The sequence below is a fragment of the Numida meleagris genome, chromosome 2, assembly GCF_002078875.1.
Source record: "Numida meleagris isolate 19003 breed g44 Domestic line chromosome 2, NumMel1.0, whole genome shotgun sequence".
Lineage (NCBI taxonomy): Eukaryota > Metazoa > Chordata > Aves > Galliformes > Numididae > Numida > Numida meleagris.
This window is the reverse complement of record NC_034410.1, coordinates 76,886,864-76,910,407: the sequence shown is the minus strand read 5'-3', so window position 1 is coordinate 76,910,407 and position 23,544 is coordinate 76,886,864. Positions and strand designations below refer to the sequence as shown.

General features: G+C 38.0%; 1 protein-coding gene across 6 annotated transcripts in view; it reads right to left on the bottom strand.

Moving 5' to 3' along the window:
• The window catches only part of SEMA5A (semaphorin 5A), a 325,269-nt gene that overhangs the window by 229,136 nt on the left and 72,589 nt on the right, over positions 1-23,544 (bottom strand). For 3 of the 6 annotated variants that reach the window (XM_021386095.1, XM_021386097.1, XM_021386096.1), the window contains exon 2: positions 18,303-18,396. The exons of 1 other annotated variant lie outside the window; for it this stretch is intronic. The gene's annotated coding sequence lies outside the window, so the exon portion shown is untranslated. Of the gene's footprint in view, positions 1-7,944; positions 7,970-16,456; positions 16,597-18,302; positions 18,397-23,544 lie in introns of those variants that run through there. 2 more of the 6 variants (XM_021386098.1, XM_021386100.1) reach the window with 2 other exon arrangements.

Here is a 23,544-nt window from a genome sequence, read left to right as displayed (position 1 = left end):
TAGGAGGAGGCTGACCTCAATGCTCTGACAAGGTACTTTTGCTTTACAGAAGAGAGGTTGCTGGTTCTGACATTGGCTTAATCCCCACCCATTTGCTGAAACGGATGACAAGGTTGCTTACTGCATATTCAAATGCTGAAGACTCCTTTCTAATAACCAAAATAATGGTTTTAATTCACAAGAATAAAGTCTAATTTCTATTATATTTTTAAATGGCCAACACTTACTTTTATAACAGAATATTCATGGTGCCAGTATTATCTGAAATCCAGCTCAATTTCTTCAGCTTTACCACAACAAACATTCCAAGCAATAACAACCTAATGGCATGACTCAAAACACTTTTGCTACCAGCAACTTTACCAAGTCCAGAAGGCTTGCCTGTCAATAGCACACTTTAAGGCATTGCTGCCTTTTAGGAAAGAAAGACTGAAGATTCAAGACAAATCCATAACGACAGAAATGTCATCTTGCAAATTAATGGAGCCATTCTGGAAAGAATAATCAGTAATAATGAATCCCAATACATTTGATCTCGTTGACTTTTAGTGTGTTATTTAATAAGATGGAAATTTTCTATTTGTCTAAATATCCTAAATGTTGAATTACAGGATTTCAAACAAATAGATACTTCATAGTAAGCCCAATGTTTTTAAAGCTGTGCTGAGAAAGCAGAATGGTTAGTAAATGTTGCTCTCTAATGCACTAGAGCAGCCATCATAAGATGAACTGTGCTTCTCTTACCACTTTACTTTACTGCCTTAAAAAGCCTTCCAGCCAAGACCTGGACACAGGTCACTTCATGAATTTAAAGCAAAATAATTAGATCACGGACTTAATACATCTAAGCAGTATATGAATTTAATAGTAGATTTTAGCTTTTATGCTAAATTTGCTTACATTACATGGAAAAAAAAGTGAGAGGGATGTTTCTAGCCTGTTAAATTCACATTCCTACCTTTTGAAGTCATATATCTTATAATGCCACATTCCAGTATGAATCTGTTCCTATAAATTGCTTGTGGCTCACAGCAGGCAATACCTGCTTATAGAAATTCTGTGCACTCATGTATAAAGGGGCATAAAACTCCTGTTCCAGTGTTTTGGTAGTTCATTTTCTGCAAGGATGACATTTCAAGCATTATGCACCATTCGGATCCAAATTCAACCAGTTTATGTGGGTTATATCATAGCTAATGGATATTACTAACTTACAGATAGCACCAGTATATTACTACCAGGTGGTTCTAATTCAAGTTTCTGTAAGATTATGTATATGTATTTAGGAAGTAAAATGAGGGACAGATACAACATCACAGGTTTTCAGAAGCTGTTTTTCTTGTTCATAGTACAGCAGCAGCTATTCCAACACCTAGCAATGTGGTACTTTTATATTAAAGAAACAAATTTTATTTCCTTTAATTCACAAAGTCCCAGAAATACCTATAAATAAGTGAATACAAAACGGAAATAATTTAAACAAGAGAAAAATGAAGCATTAGGTCTGGAAGCTCAGCCTTCCCTGGCTGTAAAGTTTGTATACTTGTACAGGAATGCTATGGAAGAATTCTAGGGCAAAAACTTTTTTTCCTAGCCTCACTGTACTCTCCCTTCTCTCACTATATGCTTCTCATATTTTGAAAATGGAGGCAGGACAAACACTCCCTTCTCTCAAGCAGAATATCCAAACACAAAGTTAGACTTTGCAGGAGATGCAAGGAAGAAAGTGAATGCACTTCTGGTAATATATCTCTGAGATAAACACTAAAGTTTAAGTTTCTTTCTAGCTCAACTACTACTTTTGAAATTCATTAAAAGTTCTAATCCATTAATTCAATATCGTTTAATTAAATACATTCATTAATACATTGAAAGTATTACATTCAAATCAAATACATTGTGGACGACTGCAAGTAGAAGCTTATTTGCAACTCAGAAAAGTTTCAGCAACCCTAGCCAGACAAGAGAATAGCAAAACAAGCTGGAACCAGATGGAAATTTTATCACAAGTTCTCTCACAAGGAAAGGATGAGCTTTATGCCAGCTAAGCAACTGGGAGGAAGAGAAACTCACTAACCACTTCATTACCCTATGGTATGGACAAAGGGAGAAAGAAAAAAGACTCTAGAAACTACAGTCTACGCTAATACACAGCAAGAGTAAGCAAATACAATAAAAAAATACACAAATTCCTCCAGCATGTAGTGACAGCATGAACAGACACCTTAGAAAAGCCATCAAAAACAAGTTATTTTCCACAGAATTTGCAGGGATTAGATTGCTCTATGTCAGTGGTTTATGGCCCACTTTGGCCCAGTTCTGTGACTAATGGGGCAGGGGGACCCACAGACCCACAGCCTGGGAAAGGGGAAAGAGGAAAAAGGGAAAGGGTAGGGAGATGGTCCTAAAACAAAACAGCGGCAATGATCTGAGGAAGAAAGCTAATTTACTAAAAAGATATCAGAATGCAAAATAACACAATATTATACAATATAATTGGAATTGAAACTAATAAATAAAATGACAGTGTCCAAAAATCAAAGGCCTTACTCTAATGCTGAAGGTGAAATATCTAGGGAGCAGATATGCTGCCGAGACAAGCAGAAAGGGAAAAGAGAGCCCATCTCATGAGATGCGAACAGTTTTATCTTTCCCTCTACACAGAAAATGGAAACAGAAGAATGCAAAGCCCTCTGGGTTTTGTAGTTCTTGTCTTCTGAGAACCAGGTACCTGGAACTGCCCACAGTCCACAGAACTGGAGTATTAACTCTTTAACTCCCAGTGCACCACATGATGTTATGATGTGGTACACCAATAACCAAAAATCAGAAAACCATGACACTCTCTTTTTGCTCTTCCTGCAGTAATGGCCTCCAGACAAGCTCCATCTCTTCTTGAGATCCTGCTTGCAGGAACAAGCTGGTATAGGCAATACCTGAACTCAATGTAAGGTTCATTAGGGAAGTGTACTATTATTTACCAATGTACTACTTAGTTTACCCATCAGCAGCATTTGAGGAGGAAAAAAATAATGACTCAAAACTTTCTTCATTGGTTGAGCCAACAAACGATATCTATGGCTAAAGAGAAAAGCTAAGCATGGAAGGCCTGTAACAGCTACGTTAACTCCATGCAGATTCATTGGAGTCTGTTTCTACCAAGCACTAAATTCATCTATTTAGGACACCAATATTTCTAAATCATATAAAAAAACCCACCATGTCTGAATTTCAGTTTACCTCTGAATTACAAACTGAGTTTTCTTTTATTTGGCCAAAACAAGCTGCTGTTTAAAAAAAGAGTTGCCATGCAAACGGCAGCTGTCCAGTGGCAACAATGCTTTCAAATAATTATCTATATTGATTCTCTGTCAGCTTAACAGCAATTTCAATGCATGACAAAGTGAACTTACGTCAGTATAAGTATGCAAACAGAGTACAGTTAAAAGATGCTAGTTTCAGTTTACATGCAGTGCTCACAATTGTAGGCTCTGCTCATGTAACTTGCTTTGGGAGATCTATTTCATTTTCCCTGTCTGCTTTGCTACACTCCTGGGACTGCAAAACAGATAAAGTTTGAAAGAATTATACTAACTGCTCAGGACAACATGGACCTTGTGCATAAGCATGAACCAGACATAAAAGTACTTGTCTAATAACAGACTATACATACATTACACTATTGCATTAGAATAGTGTTATGAAGTCAAATAAATATGCTGTTCTGTATTATTACTACACACTTTAAATATTTAGCAATAATTATTTCATCTTCGATCATGTCAGTTCTACTACAAATATCAAGTTTGTCTACCATACTGTTAGCGGGACCTCTTTACAACTTATTTGAAGAACAGAACGTATACTCATTGCAAGTGATGCAGCTAAAAGGGGGAACTGCTGTTTTCTCTTTAAAAATAAAAAGTTATTATAGTTGTGCATTGTTAGTAAACATTCAGAAAAATTCTGAAACCATATCAGCAGCTGCACTGTCATAAAACTGGAATTCATGAACACCCCTAGGATGTCACTTAGTGCCTTTTTTCTCTAATGGCTTGATTTCATAAGCCAAACTCCTCAAATTCATATAAGCCATTTGAGAGGAGGATTGCTAGAAAAAAGGAATACATAAAATGCTGAATCATCTAACAAATTTATTTTAAAAGGGGAAGGGTGGCTGTAAGGGGCATAGAGAGGTAAAATGGCTCTCTAAAATGAGAACTTAGCAGTCAGACAGTATTACTTACATTCAGGTTGGATATTATGAAAAACTTATTCTCAGAAAGAGTGGTGAAGCACTGGCACGGGCTGCTCAGGGAGGTGGTGTAGTCACTACCCCTGAAGGTGTTCAAGAAGGGTGTGGATGTAGCACTAAGAGACATGATTAGGGTGGGGGTTGGTAGGGATGGGTTGGTGGTTGGACTGGATGACCTTAGAGGTCTTTTCCAACCTTAATGAATCTATGTTTCTATATGGGGTGGCTACAAAAAAAAAAATCTAGCTTAGTTTTCAGAAGATGTCTATGCTCTCAATTGCCAGTGCTGGAAACACTACAGGTGAAACCCAGAAGCGAGAAGGGCCAGAGGCAGTTAGAGGCATCAAGGGGCCACATTAGCCTGGAACAACAGTGCTCCACTCTATTCCAGTAAAAAACGCCAGTATCTTTGCTATGTACCAGTTACATTTCATTTGTTTCACAAATTAACTGTGTTCTTTCTTTAATCACCTCTCTCCTATTATTACACAGACACAAGCTGAATTTCAAAACTCATTTAAATCTTGTTTAAAGAGAGTCATTCTTACTACTGTGATTAATTCCGTGTTCCTGTCAAATCCACAAATAAAAGCTACACCTCATTATAATGTAACCACTTTAAGATAAACCCCTTATTTTAAATAGTTTTAGAAATACTAGCGTATCAGTCAGATACTCAATTAGATTAGACCAATAGCTCAAAGATCACCTCATTAAACACCAGGATGAAACTGGAGACTACAGACCTCCTTCAATGAAGAAATACAAGCATTTGCCATCTTGTCTCGTCACTGGACCCAGTAACTCAGACTGTTTGCTATGCAACAGACCAGGTCCTTCTAATTTGTATTCTCGTAAAGCGAGACTCAGTTTCAATTAACAAACTGATTACCAAGTTGCTTCAACTTTTTTTTTTTGTTAATGTCACCACTCATTTCTGCAGTGGCATGAATTTTAAGATCTGCAATAGGCAGTCACCCATCAGCTGTCATTGACTAACACAGTAACAAAAAAAAAAGAAAAAAAATCAATCCTTGAATTCACAGAGACATTCTGCCAAAATCCTGCTAATATCTGTTGCTTATGGTGACAACAAAAGAATAATCTGTCATAAAAGCTAGTTCTCCAGGGCTGCTCAAAGAGTTGCAATATTTGTGATATCTGTGAAGGTAGCTTTCAAAAAAATGAATAAAGCAGGTTTTTAATGATGCTTCAGATCTCATTTATCACGCTGTGAGCACGACTGCTTCATCAGTGGGAAGAGTGCTAGTGGATGGCAGCATTCTCGCGCAAGCACCAGCAAACCCAGCAGGTCCACACAGAACAGGATCACAGAGATGAGAATAAAAGTAGTTACACCAGTACAGTGTAGGCTAAAATTAGACCAATACCCCAAGTTTTTTGTTTTTTGTTTTTTTTCCCTCCCCAACCCCCTAACTCTTTTGGCTAATCCTTATTTCCCCAGCATTTCTGGGACCCTCTCAAGACCCAGATTCCCACCTCTAGTTTCCTTCCCCTAACAGCCAGTCTCCCATTGTGGTCACCCAGAGCAGCCTCCCCAGCACATAGCTTGGGATGTTCACTGAGCTGGAGTTTTGTCTGGCAACTAGAAGTCACTCTGGGGAGACGGATGGAGAGATCCTAAGGGATAACACAGACCTTCCTTTTAAAAATAGCTTTATAGGAAAAACAATGAAATAGCAATCACTGCTTGCAAATAAAAGTCTGAGCAGTGAAGAAAGTCAGAAGGAAGAAGTTCAGCAGCTGAAGGGAAAAAATTAGGTGAGAGAAATGAACCAGGAGAGGGCAGAAGCAATAGGCAGTGCAGGAAAAGGACATGGGGATGAACTGTAGCAATTCAAGGATCCATTTACACACTCTTGCTTTTCTTCTTCTCCCTTCTGCCTATACCAAGCTCTCCCGCTCCTTTTTCAGCTGATACTCTTACTGGCAAACTACATGCCTTTTCTTAGGGCCCAAGAGATAGCCAACACCATCAACACAGCATATAACACAAGTTGATCTACAGGAAGAAAGGGGAAAACTTTTCTCTTACCAGTTCACTTAGCAGTACAGTACTCACAGGTACTGTGAGTAACAGCAGTTCAATAGACAGTACTTGCCCCAGGATTCTAATGAATTTAAAAATGACAGAGCTTTGCAAAGGGACTGCGTACTGACAAGGGCCACATGTGGGGCAGGATCCATGCAGCCCAGCCTTGTGTCCATGTACTCTGCAATCTAAGACTGTACTGCATGACATTCATAGGCTTCATTTTACTAACTTTTATTGCCAAGTGGTACATACAAGTCAGTAGTTACACATTATTCATAAAATCCAGCGAAAAGTAAACATGTCTGACAGTAAAACAAGGAAAAATGCATTGCATAGCCTTATTCAAATCACATACTACACTGCATAAGCTCTGACCACAACAAATAGTGCCCAGATACCCAGTCCATTTCATTTTTTTCTTTAATATTCCCTCACTAATCTTTTAGGAAGCCCTACGGTTTGGAAAGATATGTCTCCTGGTTACAACTGAGTCAACAAAGGCCTCAGTATCAGCAGGCTCCTCTAAGCATAAAACGGAGCTTCTCACAACTGCCATCCTTCACAAAACACAATATAAAATTAAGCTTCAGAAGTTTTCATCATTTTAGCCAGCAAGGCTGTTAGTGGCCCTTGTAAAAATGCTTTCTAAATATCTCTGACGTGCTGCTGAGAGATAAAATAAAATATGGACAAAAGGATTTAAAGAAACATGTACTTTCAGAGACCTAGTAATGCTGACCCAGAATGAAGATGCTCTGCACTACATTTGTCTACACCTCATTAAATGAAAATAATTTTTGAAAAAAAATCTTACTTAGCCATTAAACTTGAATGTAATAAAAATATGCCAGTCCACTACACTGAACAGTGATTACTAAGAAAAACAAGTGACCAGAAGATTATTTTTACCGTATTTACTAGCAAATGCAGCCTCAGTTCAAGTCATCGCTTTTTCCTTCATTTTCAGCTACATAATCATGTTTATTTCACAAAACTAAATACTACAGAGAAGGGCAAAAAATGCTTTGGTTTAAAGGGAAACACGGAAGTGATGACATTTCTTGAACAGCCTTCAATCTCCTATTCTTCTCTGGTTTTACTGTTACCTTATTGTAATACACTGGTAAAAAGGCATCCACACTCCTTGCAAGAAAGCCACAGAAAAAGTTAATTTTCAAGTTTCTCCACTGGGAATCATGAATGTATACTGAACCACAGACATAACTACATGTAAAGCTGTGATTATTCTTACGCATTATCGATGCACTGATTCTTCATTTTACATATAAAGTCATCAAATTAAAAAAGCTCTTGCTTCTAATCTGCCTATGTGCCTTGCCTTCTACTGTGATCTCTACCTAGATGCAAATTTGATGCAGGAGATAGTTTAGTTTAGGATGCTTTGTCATCCCTCACATTATTGTAAACCATCTTGTGCTGGGAACTACAAAAATGCAGGTTTAAAACTATGTCTTGGCTGAACAACAGGTCGTAGCTGATGACTGTAATGCTATAACACAATGGAAAGCACAGCAATAATAGTGGGGTAGCAAAGTCCTAGGTTACAGCAGGTGAGAATAAGCCCAAATGCTGCAGCCACGGACACCGAAACAAAAGAAAAAAAGCTGCTTACCCTTGGAAGGGCTCAGGCAGGCAGGAATCTCCACCGAGAGATATCCCTACTGCCTCTGCCAACCCTTAAATGAGGTCTGGGAAGGGGTGGTTCCTGGCTCCACCCCTTCTGGTCACACAGGTGCATTGCATGCAGCTGAGCCCCCCTGGGTTGGCCCTGCCTTCCCACCAGGTGCTCAATCACTGGTTCAAGCTGTGACTTAGCACTTCCACTACTATGACAGAGCAGAATCCCATGCAATGGAGTTGCAGAAGACAATGCATTCAGATCATCAGGGGAAAACATTTAGCTGGAATGAGAGTATATTTTCAGTTGATGGGAGAATGAAGAAGGTAAAAACTGGAGTTAGGTAAAAATTTGCAGATGATCTTGATGGTCTATAAAAAGTGGCTTTGAGTGAAGACAGAAAGAAATACAGTAATATGAGAGTAATGCAAGTTTAGCTGTTGAATTCTAGATAAACCAGGAAGAGACAACACAGATTTGAGTTGCGCTTGTTTAATAATTAAGGCAGAAGATCATCACATCACATTATCATTGTAGTCATCTGGAAATGTATTTTTGTATCTACAAACTGTGCAGGAAAAATGTCAAAATTTGTACATGGAGGTAAGAAAAAACAGAAGCAAGACAGTAATAAAGCAACTTCAAATAGCTGTGTTTTTTTGGGTCTTCGTTTTGTTTAATAACTGAAAACTGTAGAATATAAAGTCTAAAAATAAATCTCTATTGTTTTGTAAGTCACTGTACAGAAGTGCTTGACAGTACTTCTATATCTTTCCTAAGGACTAGCATTTCAAAAAGCATTATGTTAAATCACCAATATAAAGGAAAAAATTGCACTGTTAAAACAGAACTATCAGAGGATATTCCACACATTAATACTAGGCAAACTTCCAAAATAAAGATTGTATTCAAGTAGTTACTACTTAGAAGAACTGCTGGATGAGCTCCAGAATGTCATGAAATGACTGCTTCAGTCAAACATTCCAGGCAAATTTATTCTCCTGTTGGGTTTGGTCCTGCAGTTTTTTGGTACACTTTTATAGAGCAATGGCTTTTAAACAAGTTACAGCAAATTCACAGTGGCCAGAGCTTTGACAATGGAGATACAATGGAAGGAATACACCTGTTGAATCCACTCACTGCTGCACACAGGCATTTGCAAATGTATTTCAGATACCCATCTCCTCTGAAGTCCTTCCAAGCCAACTATTTCTTCCCATCAATAACCAACAGCATTTCTCTTTACATCAGCACCTTAAGCAACAGCAAGGTTTACCAGACTGATAGGAAGCAAAGGGGAAACTCAGATCTCTGATTCCACATCACTGTGGTGGAACACTTCTGTTCCCCATCTACTTATTTATATGCAGTTTTTCTATCAAGATAAACCCTCAAAACACCTACTCATCTCACCAAGCTTCCAGCTTCCACCTTCAGTTCTTGGATGGGTAGAGACAGTATCCTGAGGAGAACACTTGAGTGAACTGAACCATGCAATGTCTCTGCAACAATTACAGAGGAAGCCTAGGGTAAGCAGGCAACTATCCCACTTTCCTTAATCTTTACCATTACCACAGCAAAGATTATGATTTTTTTTTCCTGTTTCAGAAAAAGTCTTCCCATTTCCCACACATTAAACATATGTGACTAACAATCCTGTCCTTTGAAGGTATCTATCAGAAGCATATAAAACCCTCACAAAACAACCAGAAACCTAGAACAATAAATTTGAAAGGAAAATATTGGCTCCAATTATATTTTCCCGAACCACCATCTACCTTTTGTTAATTTTTCCACTATGTCCCCCAAGACCAGAGACGTATCTTGTACTTTCTGTGAAGGATCAAGTTCATAATTTTTTTCCCCAAAATAAATGAGGTGAAATTAAAAGTAATGAAATCCTGTAAGATTTTAGCTGTAGAACAGTCTTTTAGGAAGTTCAACTAAAGTAAAAGACAAAAGGTAAAGTTCAAAATTAATACAATACTTACACTTAAAATCCCATGTATTCACATAAAACAGTCCTACAGACACTAGGATATCCCTGAGCATGCTTGAGCTTCCTAGCAATGCAATCCCGTTTACGTTTGCTAGATATGACAAGACAGAAAAAGAAATCTTTCTAAACAAAAAAAAAAAAGTAGTTTATCTACTTCCTCCTACGTCATTTTTAAAAATTTAAGTTACATTTTAACATTTTGTTACATTACACAGAAATTACATACTAGGTAGTGGAACACACCTGATGAAGCTGTCAAACAACAAATAAGGAAATGTCAAATAACCTCAGGTTACCTGAGGAATGTCTCCTGACACATTTGTTCCAATACACAGAAGTTGCTTGGGGGTTTCCTTCAGAACACACACTGTGCTGCTCTGTGCATTCATGCCTCAAAATATACTTAAACATATATATATATTCACATACACACACAACAGTTTTTCTGAGACTGAAAGTATCCTCCTTCAAAGTTTGTTTGTTTGTTTTTTTTCTTTTAACTTCTTTTATATTTCCAAAGTTTTACCTGATTGTTAATAGTGACTCTTTTGGATCATTTGTATTTAAGAGCTTTCAGGAAAAAAAATCCATTCTATAAAGTTATTTCACAAAGTAACAACGTTGTGAAAATCCAATTTGTCTGGTGACATCTTTCCCAATGGTTTCCCAGCGGCTGACAGTTTCCATCAGTCAAAGACTAAATTACATAAAGCATCAGTGATGTCTTCATCATACCCAAAATCACTTTAGACTTTTGTAGCTTTGGATACATCATTTTTCATTTATCACTTTGGAATCTTACAAGCATACAATAAGTATGCACAGACTGCATACCTTGAAAAAATACCTTAGCCTCTTCCTTTTGAGGAATCTAAGATTCAGAGAGCTAACTTGTCAAAAGTCACCTTAAGCTCACAAACAGAAATGCATAGGACAATTACATATTCTCTCCGATTTTCTAAAAATAAAGTCACTGTTTCAGCTTTCTTAGACTGTTTTTCCTAGCACTCTCACAGGTACCTAAATGAAGTTTCCCATCTATTCCTATGTTTTATGGCACACAGTACACCCACAGGTGTGAAAAGCTAGTTAGAAAACCTTTGAGAGCTCCCTCCCCGCTGAGACAGCTCTTCAGCACACTGTCAGGCAAGGCTGGATGACCTACAGTCAGGAACATCCTTAGCTACTGTTGCTTAAGACCACCGTAATCTGCTTCCAGAAGGTATAGCCAAGACTCCTCTTTGTGCTCGGTTGTGTTCATTAAAACACACCTTCTGCAACACAGACCATCCACTTCCCACTCTCCCTCTGCTGCAGTCCAGCTTCCTTCTCCCCTTCCCTCCACACATCACAGAGGCAATACAACATCCTGCTTCCACTGAGTCATACAGAGCCAAACCGTTCCTGAGCTGGCTGCTGGCTAACCCGGGCTATAATACACACCATCAACATAATCTCATACAAGCTGCGCCAGGATCCCTCTCACTCCTCAGCAGCAAGTAGGATAGCACAAAAATTTGAGTCCACTCCTGTATTTTACCCTGAACTGCAGACCTGCCAACCAATGCACAAACAACAAGCCAGACCAACCATTTATCGCCATTTTCTTAGGTATTCATCAAAGATTTGGCAGGCTACATTGGATGCAATCGGTTACTGATAAGGATGAGTTAAAACACAGGAAAAAAAGGTCTCTGCATGACTGTAAGTAATCCTGAGTCCTCCAGCTCAAAAAGAATGCATTTATCACCCTTAGAAATCAAGGCATATTGACACTTCAGTCCCACAGCTTTACGAGCCACTGCAGACCTCAGCGCCTCTCCTTTCTGAGCCAGCCAAAACCTTCATATATTCACAAGAGGGTACTCATTTAAAAACAAAGAAAATGTTCAAATATTATCTTTCTCGTATTTAGTACCCCTGGCATTCTGAGAAAATAAATAAGTATGCTTTCTTATTTTCTACCACCTCCACCCCTGCTCTTCTATAATCCTGTTGCATTTATATTTCTTCTCCCTTCTTTACCAGCAATCTGCTTTGATGATGTTTGAAGCTCTAGAAGGAATAGCAAGTCAAGGAAAATGATAGCGAAAACAAGCAAACAACTTGCAAATAGCTTCTCTCAATGACACTAGGAAAAACAGAAGTACAGTAAAATATCTCACAAATAAAGTCCAGCTAAAACTTGCCCTTTGGCTGCAGGTGTGGTGTTAAAGAATGATTAAGACAGAGCAGAAAAGTGCCAGTTTACATAGTGGTGTAACAAGATACATGCATCATAGGCATTCCCTCCCTTTGCTATGAGAATGGTCTGTAGAATGGAATTGTTGGGACTCAAAATAAAGAGCCTAGAAAGAAAATGTCAAGGATGCAAGGTCTTTCCACCAGGAGCTGTGTGTACTAATGAAATGCAAAGTTTGACCTAGAAAGGGACTGAGAGGTAAATAGACTGGACACAACAGAGAAAACAAAGAAACTTGCTGATATTGTGTGTATTTGGACAGGGAAAAAATTAGAAATTTAAATCAGTGTTACAAGATGCATAACTCAAAGACAGACATGATTTGAATGACATTCAACTTATCAAAGAGTAATAACAGAAGCTTTCTAGCATGGTGCACTTGTTATGCTCTACCTGAGCATGCTTCGCCACTGAGAGAGGATGGGATTTGCATACCACTGGAGACGCCCAAAAGCATCATTTGAAAGCAAAGATCTCCCTCCATCCTTTCTCTTACCAAGCCAACTCTCTCCCCTAAGTTACACATCACTTCCTCATGATGAGATAGTCGCAGAATGACCTCATGAAGAGCCTGCATCGCTGAAGTCGCCTTGATACATTGTTTACATTAAAATGCTGACAATTTAAGAAAAGATGTAATTTTATCATTTACTTGTTCAGTCACTACAGCCATATCAAACGCTACAACTAATCAATACAATTTTAGATAAACACATCTTTTCTGCATGGAAAAACCAGTATGGTGTTCACAGTCCTTTTCTCTTTAAAGATAGAAACCTATATTTACACTGTAACAAATAAATCATACAATAAGATATGAAAGTAAATTGAAACACAGTTCTCACTGTGCAAAAATCTTTGCATACCTTCAGTGCTCCATAAATAACTCAAGTAGAGGTCATCTCAGCAAGTTAATCATGAGTCATATTGCCATGATATAGAGTTTGTACAAGCTAGGCTGTCTTATCTAGTCCACTGATAAACATGGTTTTCAATTTCCAGGGCTGTCAATTCTGCATGTTTTCGAGCAGTGGATTCCACCATATTTTAGAAAAATGCAACCTGAAGGTGAGTGAAAAGTAATTCCAGCTACTTTCAATGTTGTCATGCAGAAGGGCTTTCAGAACAAACAGATTATACACTCTGTGTTAACACACACATTGCAAGTATAAAAAAATCATTGTCATGTACAGTAAAATAATATAACAGCAACCACAAACAAAAAAAACACACCAAATCTGTATCAACAGAGACGGCTCAAGGAGTCTTAAAACAGTGCCCTTTTCTACAAATTCTCTTGATATTTTTAACAACCAAGACAAGGGAAAGCAACTCATAAGGTTTCAGACAACTGAGAGATATCTGGCGTACTTAAAAGTAGCATCTCAATTACGGAAAGAAGTATGACTGGTAAAGGTGCAGTTATGCCAGTACAGAAAGGTTGTCCCTTACTGATAATTAGTTTTTTTTTAAGGGTGAAAACTAAAGGGAGAGATTAAAATTAAATATAAATCAAAGGCTATTTCATTTCACGTCAGGTATTAAAAGCAACTTCTAGACACCATTAATCCTGGAGACTTAACAACAGACTTCAGTGGGAAGAGTCTCATTCTCTGCAGCAAGAAACAAAGGGTCTTTCCATTAGACACAGTGACCTCATCCATCCCTGTCTGATCCTCCTTCACCTTCTATGCCGAGAGTAAGGCACAATTCATCACTTCAGTACAAACCTGTTTGCAGCTCAGTGGTCTGCAATTATGTAACATACCAGGCACAGAGCTTCTGAAAGAGAATGAAGCTCCTTCATTCCACCCAGAAACTTCTGTTGCTGTTTTGAAGCAATGCACCTTAATTGTAACATAAGAAACACCCAACAACTACAACCACAAACAAGCCTTTCATTTTTATGCTTATTTGTTGCAATTCCTCAAGCATGGTCACAAAGGGAAACCTCCCATTACCACACACACAGCACCACAAGAAAGATACAAGAGGTAGAAGGGACATGAGGAAAGACTTTCCCTTATCTGGATGAGCTCAAAGAATTAGATGCCTTGGGAAACATCAGAGTTAAGTAATACTTTTAACTGGTAATGGACTACATTATATTCCCTTTCCTTTTTTCTCTTGTAACTGTTCTTATTCTCCAATACCCATCCATTTGCCCCAAATCACACCCTTGTATCCCCCTTTCCTGGACAGAAAACCATTCTTTCCTCAGGACTCAGTATGTCACTATTTTAAATGTTGATATGATCTTTGTCCTTCAAAATTTTGGCTACATTTCCAAGAATTTCTAGGAGTCTCCATTTCATCATCTATGTTCTTTTTTTTAATCTGCTAGTATTTTAGTCGAATTATTCTTTACCAGGAGCAACTACGCTCTCTAGCCTAATCAAAAGAACTGTTTTTTCCCCTCCCATGTGTTTTTATTTCATTTCTATTTCAATTATCCTCAGAAAGCTTCTTGAAGGAAGTACAGATATCAGTATAGCAAACTTCTCTTTACTTTTGGCATGGATCCATCCACCTGAAGTCCATAAACAACTGACTGAAAAGCACAGACATTGTTTCTTTCATTCCAAGCAGCTGCTCCCCTTTAAGATCCTAAAATCCAGTTTTGTTAATTTTTGATAACTTTCTTGCAGTGCTTTCTCATACTTATCTCTCCTCATTTAATTCCTTCAATTAAATCTAACCATTTTCCAGTAATCTTCTCCCTTGACCTTCTCCCTTTAGCACCTGCATCAGTTTTGGTCATTTCAACTGCTACCATTACTCAACTTTATCACTTTTACCCTTGACCCATTGACTGTCATAAGAGAAGTCCAACATTTTGTCTCATATTAAATTGTAAACACAGAAGCATCTCTAAATTTAGCACTCTATTCTCATTCCTTATACTCTCTCCAGTCTTTCCACTTCATCTTACTCATCTCTCTCCTCAAAGTCCACCATCTCTACACAGAAACAAGTGCCACTAGTGCATATGTAGCAAAAAAAGGTTTCTTTTTTACTAATTCTCTTTGACATGCAGTACTGGCTGTACAGGGAATGCAGTCAGAAAAGTGAGATTTTGGACTAGGCACTGAACCCTCAATGAAACATCTTGAACGTATTAAGACTAATTGGATGATAATTTATCAAGTGCCAAAATAAACATTCATTTTACAGTAGGAGAAAGTCTCTAAGTTCAGCATAAGACCTCAAATTACATAACAGCTCAACATTTTTAAAAGCAGTTCTACTAAGAGTTCTATTCTTTATTGCAGGGACTGCACCCTGCAACCTTACTATTTATGAAAGAGTTCATCAGAATTGTCACAGTAGACCAGACGGGATGTTTAGCCCACAAGGAATGACCATACTCCTTCAAACTAAATATCCAGTCTGACCCACTGCTTGCCTCCAGAAGCAGCCAAGTGCAACAGTGAAAAACAGAGCAATTATGCAGAAATATGCTCCTCTGCCCCTAAAACACGTACTGCACAGCTTTCTACAATTTGCAGATGATTAACTACCCGACCTAGAGCTACCACCTTTGCATGTGTTTTTTTCCCTCCCTTTTCCAACTTCGTTCAGCAGCTCTTTAGACCCAAACAGTATGTACAGCTTCTTATGGCAAGGAAACCCAGAAGGGACATACACACTATGTGTGTAAAGAAAAACTTTTTCCCTTGCTTTGAAAGCACTCCTTGCCTTTTTCAGCTTTCAACTCTTCTGATACAGAAATAAGGCAGCAAGGAGTCTTCATTTCCCTCCTACGCACCTCACAGCTCTTACGATTTTATAGAATATGTACCGTGATTGCAGTCTGGCCAATATCTCTCTTCCCACTGGAAGGCCCTCACCTAGCCTCCCAGTTGTTCCTGCACAGAAACTGTCCCATGTCTCTGTCATCTTGTTACCCCTCTTCACTCTTGATGTCCTTTTTTCTGAATCCTTTCCTACTTTGGTCCCCTTTTCCTGAGATGTGGGACTGAAATGATGCACTGTATTTCAGAGCTAAACACACCATATATTTAGAATGGCCTGATGATATTTCCATCACTAGCCTTTTAGAGCTACTTCTGACACAAGTTTTCTTTGTGACTGCTGATTTTTTCATTACAATACTGTTTCTAATCACAAGATCTCATTCTCGATGTGCAAAGGTCAGCTCAAAACATTTTACCATTACTTGCTCTGAATTAAATCTGCCATTTTAGTGGCCACTCAATCCTATAAATTTATTCTGTAATTTTTCATTCCACCTCCCTTTTTACCTTCTTTTGTCTTGAATAAGGTGATATCTGAAACAAATCTCGTCATCATCCTTCAAGTTCCATTGAAGCCACTTAGGAATGTAACAATCCCCTTGGGCACCCACAGAGATTTCCAAATTTCGTATGGTGATTTCCAAATCCTATGAGAATTAACCACATTTTATCCTGGTGCCTTGACTCCAATCATTTAACCAATTATTTACAAAGTTGCCAGCTCTGCTCTCTAACCTGTGCCTGTCTAATTCCTTCAAAGATTTACAGTAAGGACTTTGAATGACTTTTCAAAATGTAAGTAAAACAATACATCATATAATCTCTTTCATCTACATTCTTGTTAAGTTCTCCAAAAGACCACAGCAGTTTAGCAAGATTTGACTTCAGATCACAAAAACAATGGTTGGAAAGGATCTCTTGGAGTCATCCAGTTCAACGTGCTACTAAAAGTCACAGTAGATCAGGTAAGTTACAGCTTCGTCCAGCTGACACTTGAAAACCTCCATGAGGAAAGATCCAACACCCACACCATGTAGCTCCTAGGGAAATGGATTTTCCCAAAATGTCCAATCAGATATTCTAATCTGTGACCTAAGCATGCTAACTCTCCCCTGCTCCGCTACATAGTTTGCTACTACTAAGAACATTAGTTCCATCATCTTTGTAGGCACCCTTTCACGTAGCTGAAGGCTAATATTAGCCTGTCTCTTCATCACACTCTTGTTCACAGAAATCAACGCTTTCCATGTACCTTTATCGTATTTATCCAGTGTCCTTCCGAACACATCCACTAATCTATTATCTGAATTAATCCACTCACTCAATTTAAACAAAAGACTTACTGGTTTAGAGGTTCCTAGATTCCAAATGAATGCTTCCTAAAATGTGACATCAAATTAGGCATCTTCACATCCTCAGCTGCTGAGATGCTTTAAAGCTAGAGGCTGCACATCATGCTCTGTAGCTTGTCTATTTCACTTTTCAGTTCCTTAAAAACTTGAAGAAGTTACATGGGAACATGCAGTTTTTTCCACAACCTCTCCTACAAATGCTTTCAGTTCAGAGCAGCAGCCTCATAAGCATCCCATAAGAAGAGTTTCAAAACAGGAACCATCCCACATGTTTCAGTGGAGAGCACATGCATACACACAATAATTAGGTAGTTTTCTGACATGGCTTTTTATTGTATCATTCATTTCCTGCTGTCTCTACGTGTAGGACCCACAGACTTTTAACTGGCTTTCTTCTACTGGTATATTTAGAAAAAAAAGCACATATTAATTCCATATTCACCCTGATAGGGTGGTTTTTGTTTCCTGTTTGTTCTTTCAGTGTGACTTCTTTTTTACCTTTTTTTCCTCCTGTTTTCCTCCTTTGAATACAGCCTCAGGTTTATTAAAGATGTCCTCTTGCTTTTAATAGTCTCCTCTACCTTGTCATTTAGCTATACAGGCTTCTTTTTCCTAAGTCTCTTTTAGACCAACAGTAAACATTTGTGTATAGCCTCCAAAACAGCATCTTGAAATACCATCTCTGCCACCTACAAACGTTTTAGTCTTACAGTTACACTTTCATTTTTTCTTTAAATAAACATTCTCATTTTTAGTTTCTCTCAAAAGATGAGCATAATTGAATGAAGGAGGGGAATGAAGGAGAACTGCAGGTTCTGTTTGTCTTGAGTTCCTCCCATTTCTATTTTTCCTACTTCCTTAGTTTAGGAGGAAAGTGAGGCAGAATACTTGTTGCGGTCTACAAAGCTATCTCTCAGCTTTTTTCCAAATAGCATCTTACAGTCTAATTACTCCATGACATCAGCATTTACCCACTGAACCAAACACAGTCTCTCACCTACCTTACAGCCACCATCCCTCTCCAGTCATCTACTGTCTCTATTTCGTGTTTGTACAGAGCCTAGCAGAGAGGTCCTGGGTCTACTTCATAGACTCCTAGGAAATGATAAAAAAATACATTAAGTATTGAAGAGACAGCTCATCAGCAATTCTCAGACATTTATAGCAGTAATAAAACATCTGTCCTTCAAGACAAAAAATGAGAAATGTGAGGCACTGAACTGAATGGTGGTGAACCAAACAGAATGACTCATGAAAACAAAAATAATTATTTAAAGTAACTGTCAGCTTAGGTGATGATAAGAATCAGAAAAGAAGAATACTTGTCAAAGAATTAACAAAATCCATGAGACATGAATCTGAGAAAAATCCTCATTGTAAAAATCTTCCTTGGTGCCTTAACCACTGATAAATGTCTCAAATGTGGGCTGAAATCTGGGCTTAAGTGAAATTCATGACAAAATCTAGGCAGACAAAACTTTAGTATTTTTTTCACCTTCCCATAAACCAGAAGGTTCAAGAGAAAAACAGTTGTCATCTCATATCTTAAAACAATTCAAAATGCACATCAAAGTAGCGATCACAATGCATCTCTCTCTGTTAATCCACTGTAAAAATGATAAAGATAATACATTAAAAGATTATTTTTTTTAACTGAATGAAAAAAAAATGGTACTGATGATAAACTAATTGCCATCTTTACTTAGACAAGCAAGAAAGGTACCACAGAGCAGTTTCCCACTCCCAACACCTCAACAAAAAAGGTACTTCAGTAGTAAGAAACAGTAACAGGCCACCTCATTTAAGCATTCACTTCTTTGCTTGAATGTCTACAGAATACACCAGCAATCAAAAGTTCACCCTAATCAGAGAATTGAGGCAAGGATTCATTGTTCCACTCTGTTTACTCACTTACACAAAGTGACTGGACTTGATGATTGAAGGTGCTTGCAATTCTTTTTCCCCCTACTTTTCTAGCCTAGGAAAGTCTCAAGGAGTCTGCTGAATGTATGTGCAACAAAGCCTAAAAGACACTGTATAATGAGGAAATATTACAAGTGCAGGAAGAACTCTCTAGGCTAGACAATGACAATCCAGATTCATGGTTACAATGCCCGTATTTCTCACCAACACCCTGCTCCTGATAGCCAAGAACTTAAGGTTTTCACTATTTACCTATTTTCTTCTAAATTAACTGTGTATATCATATGCGCACACACAGACACCTCTCCATGAGATTCCATGACCTTAAACTCTAGGAAACTTAGATACAGTATCCTTGGTTCAGGGAACAACTGAAGCTAAAGACAGAAGGTCATTTTGGATTTCAGAGTCCAAGGTGGTAGGCAGAACTTATAAATTTGAGAAGACACTGCATCACCATTTTCTTTGCCTCCCACTTTTCTGAAAGACAAGGACAAATTTAAATCTTGGAAGGGGACCAAGTTCTGCTTTCTATATTGCTGTGTACCAGAGAACACTTGAACACTTCAGCCCAGCTACCTGCCATCCATGCACACTGATGACAAAGTGCTTAAAGACATTCAACCTGTCAAGTAATTAATTATAACAGTTACCATACAGTAAGCTATACAGACAACTACAAGCATCACATCTCTAAGACGCAGTGTGCTCATGATTTATGCATGCGCTGGCTACACCAGAATGAGAAGCTGAATTATTATGCTTTGAAACATTACAAAGAAGGCTATATACCTCAATTTTTCTAAACAAATCTGACAGTAGTAGTGCTTTCTATATACACTTTAACCCACCACTGTCTCCCTACAACTAATTTCATGACTTATATTTCTACATAAAAATCTCAGATTTTATTTTAGCAAAATAAAAGCTTTAGCAACAGTATTTCTATTCTTATCTTAAGAATTACTTAGACAAAACTGGAAAGTAGAGTCTGAATTCACCTCAGTGAATTAGGGAAAACATGCACGTGGAGAACGAAACCAGTGAAGTTTGGATTTCTACAGCTTCATGTCTTGTTTCCTTCATATGTCTTAATATGGCAACCATGTTGGTATTTCCACGGCAGCGCTCTCACTGGGCAAGGTACAATATATGCTGTGGGTAGGGTAACACCAGCAATTAACTAAAATTAGTACTCAGAGTAAGTTCTAAGTTCGCCTCCGTAGCAGCCTACACTAAACCAACCTGATAGGAATAGTAAGTGAAGGCAAAGCCAGAAGAATGACTAGAAAAAAAACACAGCAATTCATTTATTTGGGGGTATACAAGAATGTTTTACACTACTTTAACATCATTTGCTAAAGATAGACCAAGGTGACAATGCTCTCTGCCTCCCACCTTTTCCTTTCAAAAGGACTTTTGAAACTTCTAGGGAAAGGGTTTATTTCCTCCCACTTTAGCACTCTCATCATCATGCACATGAAAAGCAAACGTTTTGTTCTGCTTAAAATACTACTAAACAAATCAAACCTTTTGCTTTTCTTGCTAACAGGCAGCAAGAGAAAAATAATATCAAAACAGAATACCAAACTGGGAAGGGGCAGGGAAGAAGGTATACAAATATCTTCCCTCCTCTACCCGTCCTCCAAAATGTGCCTGCATTATGCAGACAGATTCCACTTTCAGGAGAGAATAGTTAGAACATCTGCTAAACACGACCCTATGCTCCTTCTACAAAATCTAACAATTCTCCTTATAATGCAGGATGGATAATATTACCACTTATCTCTCCTTTTTCATGCTGAAAAGGTCCTCAGATAAAGAAAGATCTCATTAAATCAGCTTATTTGCTGGACTGAAGAACTGGCATGGAAAGATGGCAATTATTAAGCTAAAGTCTAGGCATAAGAAGCATGAAATAAATGGGAATATCCCTTTTCCGGTGCTGCATTTTGTTAATAAGTCTTTCAATCCACAATATTATTTTGAAAAAAAATCAGAACAAAAGAAAGAGACGAATTCTCAGGAGGAAAAAAATAAACCAAAAATGAATGAAACTCAGTAGTTTTCTGCAGATGCAGATGTTTGAAACTTCACAGACACAGCCCACACAAACACACCACAAGGACGTAGACATCCATGGACACATATTCCAGAGCAGAAGATGAATGCACAGGGTACTGTAACTACTCCTCTTTAATGCACGGGGCTGTGAATTGTCCAGGTCTGCACAGAAATGTTTCTGGTTCAACAGAAATCACATCTGGACAAAGCAGGAGCACCACCAGTACTTATTCAAGCTTTACAGAGCTTTTGGCTTGCTGGAACAAAAGCTCCAAGTCATTAAGAAACTTGAATGCCCACACACATGCATACACTCTCACGCGCAAATCACATAAGCAACAAATCTGACTCATCCATAATTTGTCAGGCTTAACTGTCACGCATAGTAAATTCAGCATCATCAGAACATGAGACACTCGGAGCCCACATGGAGATCATCTCTGGAGAAAAGAAGAAAAAAAAGGCATCCTATAAAGAAGAATTACTGCATGCTGTAACTCATGTCAAGACTCAGAAGTAAAAGCCCTGGCCATATTCTACACATGGATATGCATACTACTGGTCACCCTGCCTCTTTTCTAGTTTTTTCTTGACAAAGATAACTAGCTCCATGAGTTACCCACAGCTTTAACTCCAGTTAAAGTACCTCTTCATTTTCTACCAGGCCAAAACAAGAACCAATGAAGAGACTGGAGAGCCAGGACAGGAAATGTACTATTGACAGGGAAAACATTGATCAGAATACATGAAGTCACCAGTCAGCCACAATTCTCTAGCTGAAAACTATAAAACGGAATGACACATTTATTTGGCTTTTCAGAGATTTGACCAATAACAGTCCTTTAAAAGCTGCTGAATTTGCCCTAGTTTTGCTCTTTAACTCCACCTAGGTCAAAGTGACAAGACATGTTAGTGCAAATTTAACCTTTTAACAAACAACTACAGATTTATAGCCCAATAATCAGTGCTTAGTTCTTGCCAAAAACCACCACGATTCCCAAAATAGCAATTTTTAAAGTATAATACATTATTAAGAATGTTGACAGAATGAACAGAATTACCTACTTTGAAATAGTGGAGATGGATAAAAACAATAATGAAATTATTGCTTCCACTGAAGTCATATTTTTCATGAAAACATCAAAGAGGGGGAGAAAAGGTGGCCTTTATCCAACTTTGTGCAAATTACACAACTGAGTATTTTTATTTCAAATAAATGGGCTTTGATACAACACTGACCTCCTTGAGTTTGAGAGCAAAATATTCTATGCAAATGTTTGCTCTTGTAGAGTGAAACCATTTCTCATTGTTTTTTACCTTAAGCCTTTGACTGAAACATATAGGACATGTCAAATGTGCTTTTGACACTGGCATTTGCTGCCCAGATGCCTAGAAAACCTTCAGATGGATTCCTGAATCTGGAACACATTGGAATGATAACCCAGATGGCGTTTTCTAGTTCTGGGATACTGACAACAGTAATGTCTTTTCAGCCAAAGAGAGTTAGCACTGACGGCAGAAGAAATTGAGTTACCCTACCAGAGGAATTCACTATGTAATGAAAGTCAATGACCAAAATTGTTAAACCCTGAAGGACACTGTGATGAAGATTTGAGGGGGATGTAGGGGTGTTTTATGAGATTTATATGTAGTGTATATACATAAAATATTGTAAGAAGGAAACTGTGCAACAGTCTTCTTGAGAAAACTCCTTCCTTCCTCAAAACACATTACTGTAGCGCTCCTACCTCTTCTACAATTTGTACCTGCAAGAAAATAGCCTCAACTTTACTGCACCCACACTCATAAAAGAGAAACAGCCCATGGAATGGGCCTCTTTTAGAAGTCTGCCAAGAAATTTCATGTCCCATCTAACTGATCATCCAACATAAGACTCACACTCAAAGCTGATATTAGCATACAAATCTTATATGGTATCCAATGAGTTTCAAGTTCCTCAGTATCCATGCCAATTTAGGAAAAAATAACTAAACTAAATATATCCTGTAATTATGCATTTAGTCTGCATAAAACCAAATGGCTGATCCCTTTTTTTTTTTTTCAGTACGCAGATACTTCTCCAACACCTACCCACACCAAAGAGGGCAAGTAAGCTAAGAAAGCTGTAACCAAAGTAAGAATCTTATTTTATCCTTTATGCTTGAACACAAGCATCTTTAGATATGAAAACATTAAATAATACATTTCATTTTATCTGACAATTTGCAAAAGCCAGTGAATCTTGCCCAGAGAAGC